Genomic DNA, 7,696 nt, shown 5'->3' with positions numbered 1-7,696 from the left:
TCTCCCTTAAGGAAATCAGCCCTGAGTGCTCACTGGAAGGACAGATCGTGAAGCTGAGGCTCCAAGACTTTGGCCACCTCATGAGAAGAGAAGACTCCCTGGAAAAGACCCTGATGTTGGGAAAGATGGAGGGCACAAGGAGAAGGGGACGACAGAGGACGAGATGGTTGGACAGTGTTCTCGAAGCTACCAACATGAGTTTGACCAAACTGCGGGAGGCAATGCAAGACAGGAGTGCCTGGCGTGCTATGGTCCATGGGGTCACGAAGAATCGGACACGACTAAACGACTAAACAAAAAACAACCACAGCTGAATCCAAGATCTGTTGGGGTGTTAATGCTGTGAGCCCTTCCATCCGATACTCAGGTTGTATAGATGTCTACATAAAACCATGCATTCTAAAGACACTACAGCTGTTGATGACCTTCCTTCTAAGGAAACAGAATCTTGACCATGTGCCTGGAACCCCTGCAGTCTCTCCTCTCGGAGATTGGGGTGGTGTATAATGATATACTTGCTTGAAGTGTGTTTATTATAAACAGAGAGTGATATCTGTGGGATATTTAAAATGCAATCAAACCAACAATTCGTGTTTTGCTAGATAGGCATATGACAGGATCCAAAGCTCACAGAGTTTCCCTCTAAGTTTGCTAGAGAGGACTCTGTGAGAGAGACGCCCACTGTGCCCCTCACAGCGGGAGGGCATAGCTATGGGTATTTTCTTACAACTGCCAAGACTGAGCTCCAGGGCTCAGGCTCCATCTTAAGCTAGACTTGGCAGATGTAAGAAAGGAAAATTCATTCTGCCTTAAAGCATCCTGGTTTACTTACATTAAAAGGCTAAAACCAACCTATCTGAGCTTCCCTTTTAAGCTGATGAACTCACAAATATGAGGATGGAAAGGTAATATCTAGCAAATACCGTATATCATCTCCTAGCATCTATTCACACCCCAACAGTACTTTTGAAAAATCAATGGCCCATCCCTCTCGACTTCAAGTAGCTCTCCCCCCCCCCTGGCTTTATTCTGCTGAGTGTCTTTCGGGTAAAATCTTGTTCAGCATCTCTTCTCCCTCTCTGGTCACAAGAGGGACCTTCTTTCCCTGATTCTGCATCTTCCACCGATTTTCCCTACACAGGAATTCAGCTGCAAGGTGCTGGCCTCTGTTCTATGTGTCTTGTCAGAATCGGGCTCCCCAGGGCCATCCCGTTTGACGAATGAGGGTTGCGTTAGGGGCGGGCGAGAGGCTTGCTGAATGTTAATGCTCTTGCACAAAACATCCCCATGAAATCTAATGATCTCAGTGTGTCTTTTATGGGTCAGAATGCACTCAATGAACTGAAGCAGGCAGGTTACCTCTTGTGTTATCTCTTCTTTCTATGGTTCAGGAGAGCAGGCCATGGAAGAGGAGAGGGTTTTTAAATTATAAATTTTATCGTTTAAAATACATGTTACCAGAGTAGATAAAGCACGTACACTTAAAACACAGCTTATGCAAACATCATACCTGCCAAGTTGCTGTCAGAGAAATAAGGGACCGGGCCGGAAATAGCAGACCCGAAGTAGCGCTGCCACCATTTTGGAATTGGGCAGAGCATGCTCAGAAGTGACTTTTGATGCTGCTTTGCCCAGTTCCAAAATGGCCACCGCGCCAGAAGTCACACTGCAGCCATTTTGGAACTGGGCAGAGCAGCATCAAAAGTCGCTTCTGAGCATGTTCCGCACAGTTCCAAAATGGCCGCCGCGCCAGAATAAACCGGGAAAAAACAAAAACATCCGTTATTTCAGCTAGGAACAGCTGGGAAAACGGGGATTTCCCCGGGAAAACGGGAGACTTGACAGCTATGGCATACATACACATCTTTTGCAAATTCCAACCTAGCAGTTCGAAAGCATGCCAGTGCAAGTAGATAAATAGGGACCACTGTGGCGGGAAGGTAAACGGCGTTTCTGTGCGCTCTGGGTTCCGTCACGGTGTCCCATTGCAGCAGAAGCAGTTCAGTCCTGCTGACCACATGACCCGGAAAACTGTCTGTGGACAAACGGCGGCTCCCTTGGCCTGAAAGCGAGATGAGTGCAGCAACCCCATAGTTGCCTTTGACTGGACTTAACTGTCCAGGGGTCCTTTACCTTAAAGCATATACACTTAAAATGCACCTTCTTCTTCAAACATGCACATCTTTTGCAAGGAGGGTGGGTCAGTGGAAGAAAATCTGGGCTCCCAATGAAGCTGAATGCTGAAAGCAGGCTCTCCTTATGCATTTATGCTCCTTTGTGGACACACTTTCGGGGTGTCCTGGTTTTTTACTTTTTGAAATATGGCAACCCTAGCTTAGTCAATGCATAGCTGATTCAGGAATGGGAAAGGCAGCTTCTAACTTAGCCTGAACTATTCCGCTTGCTAAGCACCTCTCCAAACAGCACTGGAGAGAGATAAAATCATGGTGGAGACTGCAGGAGGAGCATTTAGAGATTAGCGGCACTTGTGGAATCCCGCCCCCCCTTCTCCCTCCCCAATGGCATCCTCGAGATAAAAACCGCTCTCAGCTCCGTGCTCTGTTTCCCTATTTAGATCCATGAATGTGAGTCGAGATAACCTTTATCCTGTTATCAGCTCCCTTCCTCTACAACAGCCGATCTGCAGCCCTTGCAATTAACATCTATCAGAATGGGGGCTAGGAGAAGGCAAGGCTCCCACCTGCCCCTTGGGGAGGGAGGCAGGGAGGAGCAAGAGAGGAACACTCACTGAGGACCTGGATACCAGTGGGTAAAAGTCAGAGCAAGCAAAGGTTCTTGGAGCGGAGCTTCCAGGCTAAACTCCGGGGCCTGTTTAAATTATGTAAAACAAACAGATTGCTGGCTCATTGCATTATTTACTCTGCTTCTGCAATCGCAGGGAGATGCTCTATCACGAGACGTTGAAGTCATGTTTCCCAAAGAATGGATGCTAGCTGGCGCAGTTCTCATCTAAACTGCAACACGAGAACATTGGATCAGGATATGGGACAATCTCTAGTCCAGCATCACAGGAGCAGGAGCCAAGCATAAGAGCCCTCTCCCCTCCTGCCTTTCCAGCAGCTGGTATTCAGAAGCACGACTGTCTCCAGTCCTGGACGCAGAGCACAGCCATCATGGTTAGCAGCCATCGATAGCCCTCTAGGTGGCTGGCCATCATTGGATCAGGCCATTGGTTCATCTAGTCCAGCCTCCTGTTCTCACAGTGGCCAATCAGATGCCCCAATGGGAAGCTTGCAAGCAGGATCTAAGCACAAGGGCACTCTTGCCCATAGCTGTCAAGTCTCCCGTTATTCGCAGGAAACCCCCGTATTTAAACCCGTTTCCCGCTATTATCCCGAAATGAAAAAAATCCCGTAATTCCTCCGGATTTTCAAAGCAGCTCCTACCGGCCACGGAGGCTCCTTCTGCGCATGTCTGGACATGCGCAGAACCGATTGCAGATGTTGCTCTGCCCATGTCTGGGCACCGGAAATTGGGCAGAGCGGCACCGGAAGTCACTTCTGCGCATGTCTGGACATGTGTAGAAGCGACTTCCGGTGCCGTGCCACTGCTGATCCCTTATTTTTCAATCCGGGAGTTGACGGCTATGCTCTTGCCTTGTGCCATAGGTGCCATCTCTGGGAGGAGGGGCTGGGTGCATTGGCACCCACAAAATTCCCACTGGGGATGCTGCACGCACTGCTCAGCATGTGTGTGGCCATGGCAGGCCTCGGTGGAGCGCCATCTCTATAGGGCTGTGGGTACCCGTGCTCTGTTGTGTGGGATGTGATCCATGAGAGGCAGTCAAGTACAACCTTCCTTGTAATGCTAGAGAAGACATGCGAGGGAATGGTTGGTCCAGCCAGTCAAAACTTCCTGTTCCTCCTGGCTGGAGCATCCTTCCTTTTGCATGTGTTAGAAGGTGGGCGTGACCTAACCTGTCCAGGTAACAAAAGGACGAGTCACGCAGCACTCCTCTCTCCTTTTGACTTCCTTCTTCATTGACCAGCTTTTAGCTATGAACGCTCTGCTAGCTCTCAGCTATCAGAAGCACTGGAATAATAATAATAATAATAATAATAATAATAATAATAATAATAAATAATAATAATAATAATAATAATAATAATAATTTATTATTTATACCCCGCCCATCTGGCTGAGTTTCCCCAGCCACTCTGCGCGGCTTCCAACAGAACAAAACATTAAAATGCAATAATCTATTATTAAACATTAAAAGCTTCCCTAAACAGGGCTGCCTTCAGATGTCTTCTAAAAGCCAGATAGTTGTTTATTTCCTTGACGTCTGGTGGGAGGGCATTCCACAGGGAGGGCGCCACTACCGAGAAGGCCATCTGCCTGGTTCCCTGTAACTTTGCTTCTCGCAGCGAGGGAACCGCCAGAAGGCCCTCAGAGCTGGACCTCAATGTCCGGACAGAATGATGGAGGTGGAGATGCTCCTTCAGGTATACTGGACCGAGGCCATTTAGGGCTTTAAAGGTCAGCACTAACACTTTGAATTGTGCTCAGAAACATACTGGGAGCCAATGTAGGTCTTTCAATGTAGGTCTTTAATAATAATAATAATAATAATAATAATAATAATAATAAAAATTATTCCCCGCCCTCCCCAGCCAGGGCTGGGCTCAGGGCGGCTAACACCAAATATAAATTACAATAAAAAATTATAGAAAAATAAAATAAAAGCCATTCATACCTTTGGAAAAGGAGAAGTTGCTGAGCCCTTTTGAAAAGTAGCCCCACGTATAGCACATGACATTGATCCAAACAGGATGAAACTAAGGCGTGCATGACTGTGGCCAAAACAGACAACTCAAGAAGTAGGTGGTGAGTTTGCCATAAATTAGAACCAAATGGATTTCTCTCCCAACCTGAGGGGGGGGGCTTCTCCATGGCACCCCCAGCTCCCCGCTTTCAACAAGGACTGACTGATAGCCAGATGAGAGTAACAACTCCATGGTGATGACATTTCAGGCAAATGATAGGTTTTATTTCCCGCTCTCTGCTTCCTTGGTGCTGACTTTTCAGTGGAAGAAATCCTTTAACTGTCTCTGGTTCGCCTCCAGAGGAGTGCAGCTGAGATTCTTCCTAGACAGAGATCTGTTACATGCAGAATATGTCACACTGCAATTGCCCAGTTGCTTCTCTTTCTCTCTCTCCTGTCCCCAGGCGCAGAACTCTACTGCCATAACTCTTAACACAGGCCTTCTGGTTCTGAAACTCCTTGATAACACCCATGGTTAATAGAGACACTTTTAAAATGGGTTTGCAAGCCTTGAACAGAGATGCATGGAAACCCACACAGCCCGCTGCCAAGTCTGACTTGGTAACAACTTCCGGGGATTTCAGAATGCTTCCTTAAAGAAGGTAAAGGTAAAGGGTAAAGGGGCCCCTGACCATCAGGTCCAGTCGTGTCCGACTCTGGGGTTGCGGCGCTCATCTCGCTCTATAAACCGAGGGAGCCGGCGTTTTTCAGCAGACAGCTTCCGGGTCATGTGGCCAGCATGACAAAGCTGCTTCTGGTGAGCCAGAGCAGCACATGGAAACGGCGTTTACCTTCCCGCCGGAGCGGTCCCTATTTATCCACTTGCACTTTGATGTGCTTTCGAACTGCTAGGTGGGCAGGAGCTGGGACCAAGCAATGGGAGCTCACCCCGTCGCAGGGATTCGAACCACCGACCTTCTGATCAGCAAGCCCTAGACTCTGTGGTTTAACCCACAGCGCCACCTGGGTCCCTCTTCCTTAAAGAAGAGGCTGTTTTAAAAAGACACTCTGTCCTCACTACCCCAAATGCTTCTCCATTCCCCAAACCCACTCCCCTTTATTTACCTCAAAGAGGAGACAGTAAAATTCCCCCCTCCTCCTGTTAAACATCACTGCCTCTATGAAATTGCTCATCTGGGTTCCCTGCCTTCCCCCCCCCCCCCTACTGCTCACTCGCTTCCCTGCCTGCTGTTCCATCATGCTGCTGGAGTTGTCAGCCATGCAAACTGCAACATGGCAGCCTTCCATTTATATGGAGAGAGAGATACAAAAAATAGACACTTGTTGCAGAGACCCATTCATCCAGCTGGGAAAGCCTGTTATAACAAAAACGTCTTCCATTGTTTCCTGAATTTGAACTCAGACTCACTACAAATCCTTCTGCAGTGCTTGACCAAAAACACTAGCTAAATCAGAATTATGCCCTGCTAAATCAATCAATCCAATTCACAATGCAGTTGTAGGTGAGGTTTTGGCGCACACAATTTGCAAAGGTTTTTCTTCTCTTTTTGGAAGCACTGAAATCCCCGGCTTCCAGAACATGTCATGTGTCCTACTTAACACCGGAGCCAAACAGTTACATGTTTTCCAGGTGGCCTTCAGCCAGCAGGGAAACAATTCTGGCTCTCTGTTTGGGCAGCCTTGAAGTGGTCCGTGAGTGTCGCTGGCTGGCTTTGTAAACGCATTGCCATTTGAAAGGCATCCAAGTCGAGGGACTGGGAATACGGGGCGCTTCATAAATAATTTCTGCACCACTTAGATTCAAATTCCGAGGCTCTTGCTGATAAAAATGCAAGGCCAAACCTTCAGAATGCACACACCCCCAATCCCACACACCAAATCCTTCACCTTTTGTGCTAATGGAACTGTTGGAGAGTTCTAAGCTTGCATCAGTCCTGCAGCGATGGAGTGACTGAACTTTGCAGGCCCCCTGAGCTGCAAACCAAGCTCGTCTATTCAGCTCTAGGAGAGAGGCAAAAATAAAAGATATCTAGATCAACTGAGTGCACAGAGTAAGGCTTAGACATCTCTCGTGGTCCAGAGACTCAGTGCATTACTGTGTCAAAATTCTGCCATGGTCTAAAGAGTCTCCAGGGCCAATTTGTTCAGACTGCAGAATTCTTGGTGCAGAATTGGGGTTAATCTAGTACAGGGTAAGAATTAAAATAAAAAAATTCCTTCAGTAGCACCTTAAAGACCAACTAAGTTTTTTATTTTGGTATGAGCTTTCGTGTGCATGCACACTTCATCAGATACACTGAAACAGAAACCACCAGACCCTTATATATATTCAGAGGGTGGGGGTGATGGGAATGGGTGATGGGCTGATAGGAGTGGTAAACCTCAGCCCTTGCTCCCCCCCCCCGAAAGACCAATTGCAGTCATTAACAGTCATTAACAGTCATCAACAGGTTTACCACTCCTATCAGCCCATCACCCATTCCCATCACCCCACCCCCACCCTCTGAATATACATAAGGGTCTGGTGGCTTCTGTTTCAGTGTATCTGACGAAGTGTGCATGCACACGAAAGCTCATACCAAAATAAAGATTTAGTTGGTCTTTAAGGTGCTACTGAAGGATTTTTTAAATTTTGTTTTGACTCAGACCAACATGGCTACCTACCTGTAACTAGGGTAAGAATTAGTTATTCACAGAAGACACACTGCCCAAACACTGCTCCTGAATGAGCTTCATGAAAAGATGGTACTGACCTTTTTTAAAAAAAATTCTTTATTGGTTTAAAATACATACATGTGAAAAAGTATACAAAATCGTTTCAGCAATAATGAGAAAAAAGAGAGAAAAAGGTAGAGTAAGAGAAAACCAAAGAAGAAGAAAAGGGAAAAAATGGAAAGAAAAGAAAAAGAGAAGAAATTATGTACAAAACAGAAGGGGGAAAAGAGACAA

The sequence above is a fragment of the Zootoca vivipara genome, chromosome 1, assembly GCF_963506605.1.
Source record: "Zootoca vivipara chromosome 1, rZooViv1.1, whole genome shotgun sequence".
In the NCBI taxonomy this organism is placed as follows: Eukaryota; Metazoa; Chordata; class Lepidosauria; order Squamata; family Lacertidae; genus Zootoca; species Zootoca vivipara.
The sequence above is the reverse complement of the archived record's forward strand: the minus strand, read 5'-3'. Positions refer to the sequence as shown.